This window comes from Carassius gibelio, chromosome A19 (genome assembly GCF_023724105.1).
Source record: "Carassius gibelio isolate Cgi1373 ecotype wild population from Czech Republic chromosome A19, carGib1.2-hapl.c, whole genome shotgun sequence".
Taxonomy (NCBI): Eukaryota; Metazoa; Chordata; class Actinopteri; order Cypriniformes; family Cyprinidae; genus Carassius; species Carassius gibelio.
This window is the reverse complement of record NC_068389.1, coordinates 8,840,834-8,862,351: the sequence shown is the minus strand read 5'-3', so window position 1 is coordinate 8,862,351 and position 21,518 is coordinate 8,840,834. Positions and strand designations below refer to the sequence as shown.

The 21,518-nt window shown below is 34.4% G+C and overlaps 1 long non-coding RNA gene across 1 annotated transcript; it reads right to left on the bottom strand.

The window, feature by feature from the left end:
* Nucleotides 1–933: 933 nt before the first annotated feature.
* LOC127935542 (uncharacterized) lies at nucleotides 934–18,988 on the bottom strand. Its single transcript, XR_008148108.1, has 3 exons — nucleotides 18,530–18,988; nucleotides 12,631–12,853; nucleotides 934–1,289 (listed from the first exon to the last, which is right to left on the bottom strand). It is a non-coding gene; the product is annotated as an uncharacterized LOC127935542 (long non-coding RNA).
* Between the last annotated feature and the right edge of the window lie 2,530 nt (nucleotides 18,989–21,518).

The following is a 21,518-nucleotide window of genomic DNA, read 5'->3' as shown; positions in this document are numbered from 1 at the left end:
AAAAGTGCAGCTTCTAAACACTTCAAAAAAATGTACACATAGAAGACAAGTCATTCTGAGGAAATATGCATAGTTTCATGACTATACAACATTATATGGATGACAGAAAATTAAAAAACATACATCTGATGTCACTCTGTCCCTCTGTCACTGTGTGTGTGTGTTTTAAGTGAATTAGGTGTGAAACTATCAGTGAGCATTTAGTCTCCAGCGCCAACATTTTACAGAACTGCCACTTTCCTGGAGTCTCAGAATTACAATGTGTCAGGTTCTGAGAGATCTAAGATTCCAAAAAAATATTTAATTAGAATACCATGAAGTATTGTGAAATACTATATATTAAGACTTTATATATAGGCTTAATGAACAGATTAGACTGACTCGTGAAGGAACAGCACCACCTCCTCTTGTTTGATGGTTTGAGGAATATATCTTCCAGAATCCGGGATTAAGATTTAGGAGCTCATTTTTATTCCACCTCCTTTCCTGAAAGTCTGTCTTGCAGAATTGACTAAAAATTAATCTTCACATTAATTCCTAATTCTTTTGCAATTCTTTTGTCAGTTCTTCTTGACCTGTTTTTCTCTTCCAGCTTTCCTGGACTATTGTATAGCACTCATAAATGATTAAATAAAAAATAATGGTAGTTATTAAGATTGATATGGTTTGGAATTGGTAAAATGTGCTTGGAAAAAAATCACAATAAAACAATGTTTTAATGTTTAAGTTTGGAATATTAACTGACATGAATGAATGCTATATAAATATTGTTCATGTTAACATAATGTTTATAAATGAAATCTTATTGTAAAGTGTTACTAAAGTTATATATATATATATATATATTGTTCTGTGAATGTGATTTTAAAGTCTAGATGATTCGGATTAACCCTTTAACTGCCATATCAAGTTCAAGTTCAAGTTCAAGTTCAAGTTCAATTTATTTGTATAGCGCATTTACAACAGCCTCCTGGCTGACCAAAGTGCTTTAACATAAGAGCAAGAATATTACACATACATAAAAATAGACCAGACAAAAAATTTAAAACCACCCATTTCAAAATGTAGCATAACACAGTAGTCAGTACACTAAGGAAAATAAAAAAGTTTTTAGCAAAGATTTAAAAATAGACAAGGAAGGGGCCAGTCTGATCTCTAAAGGCAGGGTATTCCAGAGTCGTGGCCCAGCCACTGCAAATGCACGCTCCCCTCTACGCTCCCCTCTATCCTTTAAAACCTCACTGCCAGAGGGATATTGTGAATGCATGTGCCCGCTGGGCACAGTTTACCTGATGCCACCGGGGTGGTGATGGCATTGGTGGCTTGAGCCCGCCATCGCTGCTTGCAGCTATATTTATTATTATTATTTTTCTTCAAGGTTTCGGGGGCTTTTGGGGCCCTTAACATGCTTAAAAAGTCTTGAAAATTGGCACACACATTGGAACCTGCGGCCATTAGGGCCGGGCAGAGACTGATACACGGGCGTGGCACAGGGGCTCTACAGCGCCCCCTGGAATATGGAGGGCCATATATCATACATACTTGCACGTAGACGTACGAAACTCGGTACACATATAGAACTCATCAATACAAACAACTTTCGTATTGCATATCATAGGCTCCGCCCAACAGGAAGTTGGCTATTTGGGGTTTATTATTCATATTTGTCGTCAAAGTTGTGGGGGCTTTTGGAGTCCTTAACATACTCAAAAACTCTTGAAAGTTTGCGCACAATTTGGAATCTGTGGCCTTTAGGAGCCTGCAGAGGCTGGGGCCCGGGCGTGGCACAGGGGCTCTACGGCGCCCCCTGGATCACAGTCAGAAATGTTGATGTATAGCTCACACATACTTGTACATATTCATATGAAACTCAGTACACATATAGATCTCATCGTGCCGAACAACTTTCGTATTGCTTGTCATAGGCTCCACCCAACAGGAAGTCAGCTATTTAGAGTTATGTAAAAAGCGCATGCTCTGGAATTTGAAATACTTGTCATAGGTTTTTTTGCCGATTGCCACCAAACTTGGTCAACGTGATCTCAAGACATTGGGGATGAAAAATTGCCAGGGGATTTTTGATATCTCAAACGGTTTGCTCGTGGCGAGGCGCTGAAATTATGGCGAGAAATGAGAAACAGGAAGTGTCTAATACCATCCACATACATTTCCTGATTTTAATCAAACTTCATCAGATTATTCATTGTATGAGGTCGATCGCATATATGTGACTATTAGGAGTCAAAGTTATAGCGCCACCAACTGGCAGCAGGAAGTGTGTCATTTTCAAAATGCTTTGATTTCAGCAACTTATTTTTACTCGATTAGCTTCAAACTTCATCAGAATAATGTTAAAACACAGCCGATATAAATCTGTTGGGGGGATATTGATATCTAAAAATATTGTTGCCGTGGCAACATGTCAAACTGGACTACTTCTCAGGTGATTTTGAGGCATATAACATGCTTAGAATTTCATCAAACTCAGAACACATATCAGTATTTATGATAACTAGACACTGGCAAAAGTTCATAAGAGGGCGTGGAAGAGGCACTCTATAGCGCCACCTTTTGTCAAAAGTGGGGGGGTTAGTTTTAGCTACAGACACCAAACTCGGTACAAAAATTTTTCTTATCAAGACGGACAACTTTCTAATTCACAGTCATCAGCTACGACCAACAGGAAGTCGGCTATTTTGATTTGAATGTGGATTGTTTTTTACATTTAGCTGTGAATTAATGCATACTGCTCAGAGGAGAGTAACACTATACACACCAAACTTGGTGTACATGTTGAAAAAACATTGAGGAACTTAAATTGTGAATGGGTTTTGGATAGCTTGGATGGTTTTGTTGTGGTGATTTTTTTTAAATGACAATAAAGATGGAATTATTAATTTTCCTGCATTTTTAAATTCCAAACACTTCAAAACCTTTTTTCATACAGAAAAAAAGTCATTCTGAGTAAATATGCATAGTTTCATGACTTTACAACACTGTATGGATAACAGAAAATTAAAAAACTGTCAGGCATCTCATATCACTCTGTCCCTCTGTTTGAGTGTGTGTGCTTAGACTTCCATTGTCTGAGAGAAAATGCGCCCCTACAGGTGCAGTTACCGGAATAAAAAAGGGAGGAGACTGTCTTTTGGTTTCACTTTTAAATCGGTTAAAATACAAATAAATACTTGGATTTAATTCACACTGACAAGCTAAACCAACATATATGATTATTATCAGCTCAGGGCTCATCAATAATGGATGTGTGGTCAGTGATATGTGAGAAACACTAGAGATGAATCACCGCTCTGAGCAGGAGCGTGTGGAATGACGAGCTCAGAAAAAAACGAGTTTATTCTTGTTTTATAGCTATTAAAAATAAATTATTGCAGCGATATCACACAATACACCAATTAGAACACACCAAGAACTAAATTAAGATGTTTTTGAACTGTTTGTGTGAAAATGAAATATTTGCAGCTGCCTATCTGAAATCACTGCCTCCGATCAGCGCGCACAGTGTCACAAGTTCAAAACAAACGAATTTATTCTTGTTTAAGAGCTTTTTAAAATAAATTATTGCCATAAATGCACACAATACATCCATTATAACATAACACGAGCTAAATATAGGTGTTTGTGACCCGTTTAAGTGTGCAAGACTATTTGAAAGCGCGACTGGCAGAATAACATTGATCTCTCGAGCTGCAGGATTCTGCCTTTCGTCGTAAGAACGAACACATCACGGACAAGATTATTTCAAAATACATAATAGCTTGGCTAATATAAATGAAAACAGCCACGTGAACATAAACTGTTGAGAAATAAATCTGAAGTGGATCTACTGGATTTTAATATTAAGTGACCGCATATACCAGCTGCTTCTGTCTTCAATTTTAATCTATATAAAAAATTAAACTCATTCATCTTGGCTGCTTTTTTAATGTGTGTACGTATTTATTTATTATTTTGCTCTAACAAGACTTAATCTATATTTAATTAAATCAATTACATTTTATTTTAAATTTGATTTGTCCATTTCTGCATCTAAACGCCTAAAAACCTAAAACATGCTCTATTGTACTATTGTTAGCAATTTCTTTATCGTCCAATTTATCTGGTGTACACGCTTTTATTTTCATAATAAACTTGTTTGTTAGATTATACACAGTTATAGTGGTCTATAATAAATATTGACAGGTTTTATTCAAGCTGTTTAGAATGATTGCCGTAGGCTAATTTTTTAAAATGCAAATCCAAAAATAAATGAATAAATAAATAAAAAATAAAAAAACATTGGAAAAGAATAACTGTTGTACTTTTTTATACATTTTGTATAATTTCATAGTTTATGTATTATAGTTATAAGAACAAATACATTTAGCCACTCACATAGAAATCTTAGGCCTTATCCTTTTCTGACAGTTTTAGGGATTTTTACAAATCCTAAAAAACCTTATTTGTGCTGCAAATAATAATTTCAAACAAATTTGATACTGACCTCTGACATCCTGTGACATGATATTTATTTGATTTTACATAATCTCATGGATGTAACTGTAAATCAGTTCAGCTCACAGATGAAGACTAAGCTCTAATGCAAGCAGAACTTTCACAAATGCTTGTAGGTCAATAAAATCATTACAAAACACTTACAAATCATTTAAGGGGTTTTATAACACTGTAAAATAATGTCTAATTTGTTAAAATTAGCAAATGCATTGAAAACACTTTATAATAACTGCACTCATTAGTAAATAGTCAGTTCATGCTTTATAAAGCCTTGTCCCAATATTAATAGTCAGTAGTAAGCAGTTTATAAATACAGCTATAAATAGCTTGTTCTTGGTTTATAAGCACATTTATTAAAAAGGAGAGTAAAGGGTCAGTTATCTTCCTATGAAAAATAAATAAAATAAAAATAAACAAACAACACAGATTGATACAGAACTCAGAAATTTTATTGTGGATTTATGATAAACTCAGCCTGTAAATGAATTCATACTCCTCCAAGAAGACACAAGTAGTTCACACCAAACTGTTTTAAAATGAAGCCATACACTGAAGATGTTAAATTTCGAATGGGTTTAGGATACCTTAAATGGTGTGGCCATAGCGATTTATTAAAGTAACATAAAAAAATACAATAGTTATTTTACTATATCTTTAAAATTTTTAATTCCAACTCTTCATAATTTTTTATATACGTAGAAGTCATCATTTGAAGGAAGCACAGTAAGTTTCATAGCTTTATCATTTTCAAGAGCCAGCATAAAATGAAAACTATCATAACTTATAAATCAAGCTTGCAATTCTTAGTACCATTAATGGCCACCAGATGGAGCTATATGATTACTTTTAAATAATTATTTTAGAAACAAGTATGATTTAAATCATTCAGAGAAATCTTTCAAATAAAAATATGTATTTTATGTATTTTACTGATAAAATGACCCTCACTTAATTAGAATAACAAGCTGAAGTATTGTGAACTGTAAATTAAGAAATAATTCTTTACAGGCTTTATGGACAGATATGTTTTGAGTGACTCTTGAAGGTTTAGCACCACATCCTCTTTTACCACTGTTTAAAGAATTAATCTTACAGAACAGGTCGGATGAATTTTGGATAGCTTGAATGGTTTTGTCGTGGTGATTTTTTGAAATAACAGCAAAAAAGTAACCAGTAAATGTCTTTTATTTTTTTAAGTGCAGCTTCTAAACACTTCAAAAAAATGTACACTTAGAAGACAAGTCATTCTGAGGAAATATGCAAAGTTTCATGACTATACAACACTATATGGATGATAGAAAATTAAAAAACTATCATACATCTGATGTCACTCTCTCCCTCTGTCACTGTGGGTAATGTGTGTGTGTGTGTGTGTGTGTGTTTGTGTGTGTGTTAAGTGAATTAGGTGTGAAACTATCAGGGAGCATTTAGTCTCCATCGCCAACATTTTACAGAACTGCCACTTTCCTGGAGTCTCAGAATTACAATGTGTCAGGTTCTGAGAGATCTAAGATTCCAAAAAATGATTTAATTAGAATACCATGAAGTATTGTGAAATACTATATATTAAGACTTTATATGTAGGCTTTATGAACAGATTAGAGTGACTCGTGAAGGACCAGCACCACCTCCTCTTGTCCGATGGTTTGAGGAATATATTTTACAGAATCCGGGATTAAGATTTAGGAGCTCATTTTTATTCCACCTCCTTTCCTGAAAGTCTGTCTTGCAGAATTGACTAAAAATTAATCTTCACATTAATTTCTAATTATTTTGCAATTCTTTTGTCAGTTCTTCTTGACCTGTTTTTTTCTTCTTCTTTTCTGACCTCATGACCCAGTCAGCATTTTTGTACAATGGTCAAGTCTTAACTTATCCATTTCTGTATTGCATTTGTGTTTGATATTTCTCATGGGTATTACATAATTTTCGACTTTGAGTTAAAACAGTTTGAGTCAAAACTCTTTTTTAGCGCATTTCATCTGTTATAGAAAACATGCCTAATAATTCTGCACATGAATATAAGGAGTTTTTCTCTTCCAGCTTTCCTGGACTATTGTATAGCACTCACAAATGATTGAATAAAAAATAATGGTAGTTATTAAGATTGATATGGTTTGGAATTGGTAAAATGTGCTTGGAAAAAAATCACAATAAAACAATGTTTTAATGTTTAAGTTTGGAATATTAACTGACATGAATGAATGCTATATAAATATTGTTCATGTTAACATAATGTTTATAAATGAAATCTTATTGTAAAGTGTTACTAAAGTTATATATATATATATATATATATATATATATATATATATATATATATATATATATATTGTTCTGTGAATGTGATTTTAAAGTCTAGATGATTCGGATTAACCCTTTAACTGCTGTATCCTTTAAAACCTCACTGCCAGAGCGATATTGTGAATGCATGTGCCCACTGGGCACAGTTTACCTGGTGCCACCGGGGTGGCGATGGCATTGGTGGCTTGAGCCCGCCATCGCTGCTTGCAGCTATATTTATTATTATTATTATTTATTCTTCTAATTTTTTTCCAAGGTTTCGGGGGCTTTTGGGGTCCTTAACATGCTTAAAAAGTCTTGAAAATTGGCACACACATTGGAACCTGCGGCCATTAGGGCCAGGCAGAGACTGATACACGGGCGTGGCACAGGGGCTCTACAGCGCCCCCTGGAATACTGAGGGCCATATATCATACATACTTGCACGTAGACACACGAAACTCGGTACACATGTAGATCTCATCAAACCAAACAACTTTCGTACTGCATGTCATAGGCTCCGCCCAACAGGAAGTTGGCTATTTTGGGTTTAGTAGTCATATTTTTCATCAAAGTTGTGGGGGCTTTTGGGGTCCTTAACATACTCAAAAACTCTTGAAAATTTGCACACACTTTGGAATCTGTGGCCTTTAGGAGCCTGCAGAAGCTGGGACCCGGGCGTGGCACAGGGGCTCTACGGCGCCCCCTGGATCACAGTCAGAAATGTTGATGTATAGCTCACACATACTTGCCAATATTCATATGAAACTCAGTACACATATAGATCTTATTGTGCCGAACAACTTTCGTATTGAATATCATAGGCTCCGCCCAACAGGAAGTCAGCTATTTAGAGTAATGTAAAAAGCGCATGCTCTGGAATTTGAAATACTTGTCATAGGTTTTTTGCTCGATTGCCGCCAAACTCGGTCAACATGATCTCAAGACATTGGGGATGAAAAATTGCTAGGGGATTTTTGATATCTCAAACGGTTTGCTCGTGGCGAGGCTTTGAAATTATGGCGAGAAATGAGAAACAGGAAGTGTCTAATACCATCCACATACATTTCCTAATTTTAATCAAACTTCATCAGATTATTCATTGTATGATGTCGATCGCATATATGTGACTATTAGGAGTCAAAGTTATAGCGCCACCAAGTGGCAGCAGGAAGTGTGTCATTTTCAAAATGCTTTGAATTCAGCATCTTATTTTTACTCGATTTGCTTCAAACTTCATCAGAATAATGTTAAAACACAGCCGATATAAATCTGCTGGGGGGATATTGATATCTAAAAATATTGTTGCCGTGGCAACATGTCAAACTGGAATACTTCTCAGGTGATTTTGAGGTATATAACATACTTAGAATTTCATCAAACTCAGAACACATATCAGTATTAGTGACAGCTAGACACTGGCAAAATTTCATAAGAGGGCGTGGAAGAGGCACTCTATAGCGCCACCTTTTGTCAAAAGTGGGGGGGTTAGTTTTAGCTACAGACACCAAACTCAGTACAAAAATTGTTCTTATCAAAGCGGACAACTTTATAATTCACAGTCATCAGCTACGACCAACAGGAAGTCGGCTATTTTGATTTGAATGTGGATTGTTTTTTACATTTAGCTGTTAATTAATGCATACTGCTCAGAGGAGAGTAACACTATACACACCAAACTTGGTGTACATGTTGAAAAAACATTGAGGAACTTAAATTGTGAATGGGTTTTGGATAGCTTGGATGGTTTTGTCGTGGGGATTTTTTTAAATGACAATAAAGATGGAATTATTAATTTTCCTGCATTTTTAAATTCCAAACACTTCAAAACCTTTTTTCATACAGAAAAAAAAGTTATTCTGAGTAAATATGCATAGTTTCATGACTTTACAACACTGTATGGATAACAGAAAATTAAAAAACTGTCAGACATCTCATATCACTCTGTCCCTCTGTTTGAGTGTGTGTGCTTAGACTTCCATTGTCTGAGAGAAATAGCGCCCCTACAGGTGCAGTTACCGGACTAAAAAAGGGAGGAGACTGTCTTTTGGTTTCACTTTTAAATCGGTTAAAATACAAATAAATACTTGGATTTAATTCACACTGACAAGCTAAACCAACATATATGATTATTATCAGGTCAGGGCTCATTAATAATTGATGTGTGGTCAGTGATACGTGAGAAACACGAGAGATGAATCACCGCTCTGAGCAGGAGCGTGTGGAATGACGAGCTCAGAAAAAAACGAGTTTATTCTTGTTTTATAGCTATTTAAAATAAAGTATTGCAGCGATATCACACAATTCACCAATTAGAACACACCAAGAGCTAAATTCAGATGTTTTTGAACTGTTTGTGTGAAAATGAAATATTTGCGGCTGCCTATCTGAAATCACTGCCTCTGATCAGCGCGCACAGTGTCACAAGTTCAAAACTAACGAATTTATTCTTGTTTAAGAGCTTTTTAAAATAAATTATTGCCATAAATGCACACAATACATCCATTATAACACAACACGAGCTAAATGCAGGTGTTTGTGACCCGTTTAAGTGTGCAAGACTATTTGAAAGCGCGACTGGCAGAATAACATGTATCTCTGGAGCTGCAGGATTCTGCCTTTCGTCGTAAGAACGAACACATCACGGACAAGATTATTTCAAAATACATAATAGCTTGGCTAATATAAACGAAAACAGCCACGTGAACATAAACTGTTGAGAAATAAAACTGAAGTGGATCTACTGGATTTTAATATTAAGTGACCGCATATACCAGCTGCTTCTGTCTTCAATTTTAATCTATATAAAAAATTAAACTCATTCATCTTGGCTGCTTTTTTAATGTGTGTACGTATTTATTTATTATTTTGCTCTAACAAGACTTAATCTATATTTAATTAAATCAATTACATTTGATTTTACATTTGATTTTTCCATTTCTGCATCTAAACGCCTAAAAATCTAAAACATGCTCTATTATACTATTGTTAGCAATTTCTTTATCGTCCAATTTATCTGGTGTACATGCTTTTATTTTCATAATAAACTTGTTTGTTAGATTATACACAGTTATAGTGGTCTATAATAAATATTGACAGGTTTTATTCAAGCTGTTTAGAATGATTGCCGTAGGCAAATTTTTAAAAATGTAAATCCCAAAAAAAAAAAAAAAAATGTAAATAAATAAAAAACATTGGAAAAGAATAACTTGTACTTTTTTATACATTTTGTATAGTTTCATAGTTTATGCATTATAGTTATAAAAACAAACAAATTTAGCCACTCACATAGAAATCTTAGGCCTTATCCTTTTCTGACAGTTTTAGGGATTTTTAAAAATCCTAAAAAACCTTATTTGTGCTGCAAATAATAATTTCAAACTAATTTGATACTGACCTCTGACATCCTGTGACATGATATTTATTTGAATTTACATAATCTCATGGATGTAACAGTAAATCTGTTCAGCTCACAGATCAAGACTAAGCTGTAATGCAAGCAGAACTTTCACAAATGCTTGTAGGTCAATAAAATCATTACAAAACACTTACAAATCATTTAAGGGATTTGATAACACTGTAAAATAATGTCTAATTTGTTAACATTAGCAAATGCATTGATAACACTTTATAATAACTGCACTCATTTGTAAATAGTCAGTTCATGCTTCATAAAGCCTTGTCCCAATATTAATAGTCAGTAGTAAGCAGTTTATAAATACAGCTATAAATAGCTCATTTATTAAAAAGGAGAGTAAAGGGTCAGTTATCTTCCTATGAAAAATAAAAAAAATAAAAATAAACAAACAACAACACTGATTGATACAGAACTCAGAAATGTTATTGTGGATTTATGATAAACTCAGCCTGTAAATGAATTAATTCTCCTCCAAGAAGACACAAGTAGTTCACACCAAACTTTTTTAACATGAAGCCATATACTGAAGATGTTAAATTGCTAATGGGTTTAGGATACCTTAAATGGTGTGGCCATAGAGATTTATTAAAGTAACATAAAAAAATACCATAGTTATTTTACTATATCTTTAAAATTTTTAATTCCAACTCTTCATAATTTTTTATATACATAGAAGTCATCATTTGAAGGAAGCACAGTAAGTTTCATAGCTTTATCATTTTCAAGAGCCAGCATAAAATTAAAACTATCATAACATATAAATCAAGCTTGCAATTCTTAGTACCAATAATGGCCACCAGATGGAGATATAGGATCACTTTTAAATAATTATTGTAGAAACAAGTATGATTTAAATCATTTATAGAAATCTTTCAAAGAAAAATAATATGAATTTTATGTATTTTACTGATAAAATGACCCTCACTTTATTAGAATAACAAGCTGAAGTATTGTGAACTGTATTTTAAGAATAATTCTTTATAGGCTTCATGGACAGATAAGTTTTGAGTGACTCTTGAAGGATCAGCACCACATCCTCTTTTACCACTGTTTAAAGAATGTATCTTACAGTACAGGTGCGGATGAATTTTGAATAGCTTGAATGGTTTTTTCATGGTGATTTTTTGAAATAACAGTAAAAAAGTAACCAGTAAATGTCTTTTATTTTTTTAAGTGCAGCTTCTAAACACTTCAAAAAAATGTACACATAGAAGACAAGTCATTCTGAGGAAATATGCATAGTTTCATGATTATACAACACTATATGGATGATAGAAAATTAAAAAACTATCATACATCTGATGTCACTCTGTCCCTCTGTCACTGTGGGTAATGTGTGTGTGTGTGTGTGTGTGTGTGTGTGTGTGTGTTAAGTGAATTAGGTGTGAAACTATCAGGGAGCATTTAGTCTCCAGTGCCAACATTTTACAGAACTGCCACTTTCCTGGAGTCTCAGAATTACAATGTGTCAGGTTCTGAGAAATCAAAGATTCCAAAAAAATGATTTAATTAGAATACCATGAAGTATTGTGAAATACTATATATTAAGACTTTATATATATGCTTTATGAACAGATTAGAGTGACTCGTGAAGGACCAGCACCACCTCCTCTTGTCCGATGGTTTGAGGAATATATCTTCCAGAATCCGGGATTAAGATTTAGGAGCTCATTTTTATTCCACCTCCTTTCCTGAAAGTCTGTCTTGCAGAATTGACTAAAAATTAATCTTCACATTAATTCCTAATTATTTTGCAATTATTTTTGTCAGTTCTTCTTGACCTGTTTTTTTTTTTCTTCTTCTTTTCGGACCTCATGACCCAGTCAGCATTTTTGTACAATGGTCAAGTCTTAACTTATCCATTTCTGTATTGCATTTGTGTTTGATATTTCTCATGGGTATTTCATAATTTTCGACTTTGAGTTAAAACAGTTTGAGTTAAAACTCTTTTTTAGCGCATTTCATCTGTAAAAGAAAACATGCCTAATGATTCTGCACACATGAATATAAGGAGTTTTTCTCTTCCAGCTTTCCTGGACTATTGTATAGCACTTATAAATGATTAAATAAAAAATAATGGTAGTTATTAAGATTGATATGGTTTGGAATTGGTAAAATGTGCTTGGAAAAAAATCACAATAAAACAATGTTTTAATGTTTAAGTTTGGAATATTAACTGACATAAATTAATACTATATAAATATTGTTCATGTTAACATAATGTTTATAAATGAAATCTTATTGTAAAGTGTTACTAAATATATATATATATGTTTGGGGAATATATATGTATATTGTTCTGTGAATGTGATTTTAAAGTCTAGATGATTCGGATTAACCCTTTAACCGCCATATTCTTTAAAACCTCACTGCCAGAGGGATGTTGTGAATGCATGTGCCCGCTGGACACAGTTTACCTGATGCCACCGGGGTGGTGATGGCATTGGTGGCTTGAGCCCGCCATCGCTGCTTGCAGCTATATTTAGGGCTCAAGCCTGGAGGGCGAGAGCCCTATTGTTTTCCTTAGGATTATTTGTTATTATTATTATTTATTATTATTATTTTTCTTCAAGGTTTCGGGGGCTTTTGGGGCCCTTAACATGCTTAAAAAGTCTTGAAAATTGGCACACACATTGGAACCTGCGGCCATTAGGGCTGGGCAGAGACTGATACACGGGCGTGGCACAGAGGCTCTACAGCGCCCCCTGGAATATGGAGGGCCATATATCATACATACTTGCACGTAGACGCGCGAAACTCGGTACACATATAGAACTCATCAATACAAACAACTTTCGTATTGCATATCATAGGCTCCGCCCAACAGGAAGTTGGCTATTTAGGGTTTATTATTCATATTTGTCGTCAAAGTTGTGGGGGCTTTTGGAGTCCTTAACATACTCAAAAACTCTTGAAAATTTGCACACACCTTTGGATCTGTGGCCTTTAGGAGCCTGCAGAGGTTGGGACCCGGGCGTGGCACAGGGGCTCTACGGCGCCCCCTGGAACACAGTCATAAATGTTGATGTATAGCTCACACATACTTGCACGTATTAATATGAAACTCAGTACACATATAGATCTCATCGTGCCGAACAACTTGCGTATTGCATGTCATAGGCTCCGCCCAACAGGAAGTCAGCTATTTAGAGTTATGTAAAAAGCGCATGCTCTGGAATTTGATATACTTGTCATAGGTTTTTTACTCGATTGCCACCAAACTCGGTCAACATGATCTCAAGACATTGGGGATGAAAAATTGCCAGGGGATTTTTGATATCTCGAACGGTTTGCTCGTAGCGAGGCGTTGAATTTATGGCGAGAAATGAGAAACAGGAAGTGTCTAATACCATCCACATACATTTCCTGATTTTAATCAAACTTCATCAGATTATTCGTTGTATGATGTCGATCGCATAAATGTGACTATTAGGAGTCAAAGTTATAGCGCCACCAACTGGCAGCAGGAAGTGTGTCATTTTCAAAATGCTTTGAATTCAGCATCTTATTTTTACTCGATTTGCTTCAAACTTCATCAGAATAATGTTAAAACACAGCCGATATAAATCTGCTGGGGGGATATTGATATCTAAAAATATTGTTGCCGTGGCAACATGTCAAACTGGAATACTTCTCAGGTGATTTTGAGGCATATAACATGCTTAGAATTTCATCAAACTCAGAACACATATCAGTATTAGTGACAGCTAGACACTGGCAAAAGTTCATACGAGGGCGTGGAAGAGGCACTCTATAGCGCCACCTTTTGTCAAAAGTGAGGGGGTTAGTTTTAGCTACAGACACCAAACTCAGTACAAAAATTGTTTTTATCAAGACGGACAACTTTCTAATTCACAGTCATCAGCTACAACCAACAGGAAGTCGGCTATTTTGATTTGAATGTGGATTGTTTTTTACATTTAGCTGTGAATTAATGCATACTGCTCAGAGGAGAGTAACACTATACACACCAAACTTGGTCTACATGTTGAAAAAACATTGAGGAATTTAAATTGTGAATGGGTTTTGGATAGCTTGGATGGTTTTGTCGTGGTGATTTTTTAAAATGACAATAAAGATGGAATTATTAATTTTCCTGCATTTTTAAATTCCAAACACTTCAAAACCTTTTTTCATACAGAAAAAAAGTTATTCTGAGTAAATATGCATAGTTTCATGACTTTACAACACTGTATGGATAACAGAAAATTAAAAAACTGTCAGACATCTCATATCACTCTGTCCATCTGTTTGAGTGTGTGTGCTTAGACTTCCATTGTCTGAGAGAAAATGCGCCCCTACAGGTGCAGTTACCGGACTAAAAAAGGGAGGAGACTGTCTTTTGGTTTCGATTTTAAATCGGTTAAAATACAAATAAATACTTGGATTTAATTCACACTGACAAGCTAAACCAACATATATGATTATTATCAGGTCAGGGCTCATTAATAATGGATGTGTGGTCATTGATACGTGAGAAACAGGAGAGATGAATCACCGCTCTGAGCAGGAGCGTGTGGAATGATGAGCTCAGAAAAAACGAGTTTATTCTTGTTTTATAGCTATTAAAAATAAAGTATTGCAGCGATATCACACAATTCACCAATTAGAGCACACCAAGAGCTAAATTAAGATGTTTTTGAACTGTTTGTGTGAAAATGAAATATTTGCGGCTGCCTATCTGAAATCACTGCCTCCGATCAGCGCGCACAGTGTCACAAGTTCAAAACTAACGAATTTATTCTTGTTTAAGAGCTTTTTAAAATAAATTATTGCCATAAATGCACACAATACATCCATTATAACACTACACGAGCTAAATGCAGGTGTTTGTGACCCGTTTAAGTGTGCAAGACTATTTGAAAGCGCGACTGGCAGAATAACATATATCTCTCGAGCTGCAGGATTCTGCCTTTCGTCGTAAGAACGAACACATCACGGACAAGATTATTTCAAAATACATAATAGCTTGGCGAATATAAACGAAAACAGCCACGTGAACATAAACTGTTGAGAAATAAATCTGAAGTGGATCTACTGGATTTTAATATTAAGTGACCGCATATACCAGCTGCTTCTGTCTTCAATTTTAATCTATATAAAACATTTTACTCATTCATCTTGGCTGCTTTTTTAATGTGTGTACGTATTTATTTATTATTTTGCTCTAACAAGACTTAATCTATATTTAATTAAATCAATTACATTTTATTTTACATTTGATTTGTCCATTTCTGCATCTAAACGCCTAAAAACATAAAACATGCTCTATTATACTATTGTTAGCAATTTCTTTATCGTCCAATTTATCTGGTGTACACACTTATATTTTCATAATAAACTTGTTTGTTAGATTATACACAGTTACAGTGGTCTATAATAAATATTAACAGGTTTTATTCAAGCTGTTTAGAATGATTGCAGTAGGCTAATTTAATTTTTTTTTTTTTTTAAATTAATAAAAAACATTTGAAAACAATAACTGTTGTACTTTTTTATACATTTTGTATAATTTCATAGAAATATGCATTATAGTTATAAAAACAAAAATAAATTTAGCCACTCACATAGAAATAGCTTAGGCCTTATCCTTTTTCTGACAGTTTTAGGGATTTTTAAAAATCCTAAAAAAAAACCTTATTTGTGCTGCAAATAATATTTTCAAACTCATTTGATACTGACCTATGACATCCTGTGACATTATATTTATTTTAACTTACATAATCTCATGGATGTAACAGTAAATCTGTTCAGCTCACAGATCAATACTAAGCTGTAATGCAAGCAGAACTTTCACAAATGCTTATGAGTCATTTAAGGATTTGATAACACTGTAAAATAATGTCTAATTTGTTAACATTAGCAAATTCATTGATAACACTTTATAATAACTGCACTCATTAGTAAATAGTCAGTTCATGCTTTATAAAGCCTTGTCCCAATATTAATAGTCAGGAGCAGTTTATAAATACAGCTATAAATAGCTTGTCCTTGGTTTATAAGCACATTTATTAAAAAAGAGAGTAAAGGGTCAGTTATCTTCCTATGAAAAATAAAATAAAAAACTAAACAAACAACAACACAGATTGATACAGAACTCAGAAATGTTATTGTGGATTTATGATAAAATCAGCTTGTAAATTAATTCATACTCCTCCTCATACTACTCCATACTCCCTTTTCAACATGATGCCAATATACTGAGATGTTAAATTGTGAATGGGTTTAGGATAGCTTAAATGGTGTTGCCATAGAGATTTATTAAAGTAACATAAAAAAATACAATAGTTATTTTACTATATCTTTAATTTTTTTCATTCTAACTCTTCATAATTTTTCATATAAGTAGAAGTCCTCATTTGAAGGAAGCACAGTAAGTTTCATAGCTTTATCATTTTCAAGAGTCAGCATAAAATTAAAACTATCATAACTTATAAATCAAGCTTGCAATTCTTAGTACCAATAATGGCCACCAGATGGAGATATAGGATTACTTTTAAATAATTATTGTAGAAACGAGTATGATTTAAATCATTTATAGAAATCTTTCAAATAAAATAATATGTATTTTAGGAATTTTACTGATAAAAATGACCTTCACTTAATTAGAATAACAAGCTGAAGTATTGTGAACTGTATATTAAGAATAATTCTTTATAGGCTTTATGGACAGATACGTTTTGAGTGACTCTTGAAGGTTCAGCACCACATCCTCTTTTACCACTGTTTAAATAATTTATCTTACAGAACAGGTGCGAATGAATTTTGGATAGCTTGAATGGTTTTGTCGTGGTGATTTTTTGAAACAATAGTAAAAAAGGAACCAGTAAAAAAAAGTGCAGCTTCTAAACACTTCAAAAAAATGTACACATAGAAGACAAGTCATTCTGAGGAAATATGCATAGTTTCATGACTATACAACATTATATGGATGACAGAAAATTAAAAAACATACATCTGATGTCACTCTGTCCCTCTGTCACTGTGTGTGTGTGTTTGTGTGTGTGTTAAGTGAATTAGGTGTGAAACTATCAGTGAGCATTTAGTCTCCAGTGCCAACATTTCACAGAACTGCCACTTTCCTGGAGTCTCAGAATTACAATGTGTCAGGTTCTGAGAGATCTAAGATTCCAAAAAATGATTTAATTCGAATACCATGAAGTATTGTGAAATACTATATATTAAGGCTTTATATATAGGCTTTATGAACAGATTAGAGTGACTCGTGAATAGAGGTGCTCCGATCACGATCGGCCGATCGTTATGCGCATCTCGTCAGTAAAGCCGGTTATTTAATCAGCGGTTAATTCCATCAGGTGCGTGATTTCACATAGAGCAGCTGTTACTACACAGAGCCGTTGTTAATAGAGAAGATGCGCAAATCACGTTAATTTTCAGCGTTTATTGGCCCATCTTCTCAGTTAACAACGGCTCTGTGTAGTAACAGCTTCTCTATGTGAAATCACGCACCTGATGGAATTAACAGCTGATTAGAGAACCGGCTTTACTGACGAGATGCGCATTAACGATCGGCCGATCGTGATCGGAGCACCCCTACTCGTGAAGGACCAGCACCACCTCCTCTTGTCCGATAGTTTGAGGAATATATCTTCCAAAATCCAGGATTAAGATTTAGGAGCTCATTTTTATTCCACCTCCTTTCCTGAAAGTCTGTCTTGCAGAATTGACTAAAAATTAATCTTCACATTAATTCCTAATTATTTTGCTATTCTTTTTGTCAGTTCTTCTTGACCTGTTTTTCTCTTCCAGCTTTCCTGGACTATTGTATAGCACTCATAAATGGTTAAATAAAAAATAATGGTAGTTATTAAGATTGATATGGTTTGGAATTGGTAAAATGTGCTTGGAAAAAAATCACAATAAAACAATGTTTTAATGTTTAAGTTTGGAATATTAACTGACATGAATGAATGCTATATAAATATTGTTCATGTTAACATAATGTTTATAAATGGAATCTTATTGTAAAGTGTTACTAAAGTTATATATATATATATATATATATATATATTGTTCTGTGAATGTGATTTTAAAGTCTAGATGATTCGGATTAACCCTTTAACTGCCATATCCTTTAAAACCTCACTGCCAGAGGGATATTGTGAATGCATGTGCCCGCTGGGCACAGTTTACCTGATGCCACCGGGGTGGCGATGGCATTGGTGGCTTGAGCCCGCCATCGCTGCTTGCAGCTATATTTATTATTATTATTATTATTTTTTTCCAACGTCTCGGGGGCTTTTGGGGCCCTTAACATGCTTAAAAAGTCTTGAAAATTGGCACACAGATTGGAACCTGCGGCCATTAGGGCCGGGCAGAGACTGATACACGGGCGTGGCACAGGGGCTCTACAGCGCCCCCTGGAATATGGAGGGCCATATATCATACATTCTTGCTCGTAGACGTATGAAACTCGGTACACATATAAATCTCATCAATCCAAACAACTTTTGTATTGCATATCATAGGCTCCGCCCAACAGGAAGTTGGCTATTTAGGGTTTAGTATTCAAATTTTTCGTCAAAGTTGTGGGGGCTTTTGGGGTCCTTAACATACTCAAAAACTCTTGAAAATTTGCGCACACTTTGGAATCTGTGGCCTTTAGGAGCCTGCAGAGGCTGGGACCCGGGCGTGGCACAGGGGCTCTACGGCGCCCCCTGGAACACAGTCAAAAATTTTGATGTATAGCTCACACATACTTGCACATATTCATATGAAACTCAGTACACATATAGATCTCATCGTGCCGAACAACTTTCGTATTGCATGTCATAGGCTCCACCCAACAGGAAGTCAGCTATTTAGAGTTATGTAAAAAGCGCATGCTCTGGAATTTGAAATACTTGTCATAGGTTTTTTTCTCGATTGCCGCCAAACTCGGTCAACATGATCTCAAGACACTGGGGATGAAAAATTGCCAGGGGATTTTTGATATCTCGAACGGTTTGCTCGTGGCGAGGCGTTGAAATTATGGCGAGAAATTAGAAACAGGAAGTGTCTAATACCATCCACATACATTTCCTGATTTTAATCAAACTTCATCAGATTATTCGTTGTATGATGTCGATCGCATATATGTGACTATTAGGAGTCAAAGTTATAGCGCCACCAACTGGCAGAAGGAAGTGTGTCATTTTCAAAATGATTTGAATTCAGCATCTTATTATTACTCGATTTGCTTCAAACTTCATCAGAATAATGTTAAAACACAGCTGATATAAATCTGCAAGGGGGATATTGATATCTAAAAAATTGTTGCCGTGGCAACATGTCAAACTGGAATACTTCTCAGGTGATTTTGAGGCAAATAACATACTTAGAATTTCACAAAACTCTGAACACACATCAGTATTTCTGATAGGAACTTAAATTGTGAATGGATTTTGGATAGCTTGAATGGTTTTGCCGTGGTGATTTTTTTAAATGACCTTACAAAGGGAATCATTATTGTATTTTTAAATTGCAGCTTCCAAACACGTCAAAGAATTTTTTCATACAGATGAAAAAGTCATTCTGAGGAAATATGCATAGTTTCACGACTTTACAACACTGTATGGATAACAGAAAATTAAAAAAACTGTCAGACATCTCATCTCATCTCACTCTGTCCCTCTGTTTGAGTATATGTGCTTCAGACTTCCATTGTCTGAGAGAAATAGCGCCCCTACAGGTTCAATTCCCGGACTTTTACTTTCACTTTTAAATCGGTTAAAAATACAAATAAATACTTAGATTTAATTCACACTGACAAGCTAAACCAACATATCTGATTATTACCGGTTCAGGGCTCATGGATAAATTATTTCTGGCCAGAGATACGTGAGAAATAGGAGAGATGAATCACCGCTGTGATCACGAGCGTCTGGAGTAAAGAGCTCAGAGAAAACGAATTTATTCCTGTTTTAAAGCTTTTAAAAATAAATTATTACAGCGATATCACACAATCAACCAATTAGAACACACCAAGAGCTAAATTAAGATGTTTTTGAACTGTTTGTGTGAAAATGAAATATTTGCAGCTGCCTATCTGAAATCACCGCCTCCGATCAGCGCGTACAGTGTCCAGCTCAAAACAAACGAATTTATTCTTGTTTAAGAGCTTTTTTAAATAAAATATTACCACAAATGCACACAATAAACCCATTGTAACACAACAAGAGCTAAATGCAGGTGTTTGTGACCTGTTTAAGTGTGCAAGACTATTTGAAAGCGCGACTGGCAGAATAACATATCTCTCGAGCTGCAGGTTTCTGTCTTTCGTCGTACGAACGAACACATCACGGACAAGATTATTTCAAAATACATAATAGCTTGGCGAATATAAACGAAAACAGCCACGTGAACATAAACTGGATCTACTGGATTTGAATATTAAAGTGACCACATTTACCACTTGTTTCTGTCTTCAATTTTAATCTATATAAAAAAGGAAACTCATTCGACTTGGCTGCTTTTTTAATGTGTGCGTATTTATTTATTTACCTTTTTATACATTTTGTATAATTTCATAGTTTGTGTATTACAATTATGAAAACAAAAATAAATTTAGCCACTCACATAGAAATAGCTTAGGCCTTAACCTTTTTCTGTCAGTTTTAGGGATTTTTAAAAATCCTAAAAAAAACTTATTTGTGCTGCAAATAATAATTTCAAACTCATTTGATACTGACCTATGACATCCTGTGACATTATATTTATTTGAATTTACATAATCTCATAGATGTAACAGTAAATCTGTTCAGCTCACAGATCAATACTAAGCTGTAATGCAAGCAGAACTTTCACAAATGCTTATGAGTCATTTAAGGATTTGATAACACTGTAAAATAATGTCTAATTTGTTAACATTAGCAAATTCATTGATAACACTTTATAATAACTGCACTCATTAGTAAATAGTCAGTTCATGCTTTATAAAGCCTTGTCCCAATATTAATAGTCAGTAGTAAGCAGTTTATAAATACAGCTATAAATAGCTTGTCCTTGGTTTATAAGCACATTTATTAAAAATGAGAGTAAGTTATCTTCCTATGAAAAATAAAAGATAAAAATAAACAAACAACAACACAGATTGATACAGAACTCAGAAATTTTATTGTGGATTTATGATAAAATCAGCCTGTAAATGAATTCATACTCCTCCTCATACTACTCCATACTCCTTTTTCAACATGATGCCAATATACTGAGATGTTAAATTGTGAATGGGTTTAGGATAGCTTAAATGGTGTTGCCATAGAGATTTATTAAAGTAACATTAAAAATACAATAGTTATTTTACTAT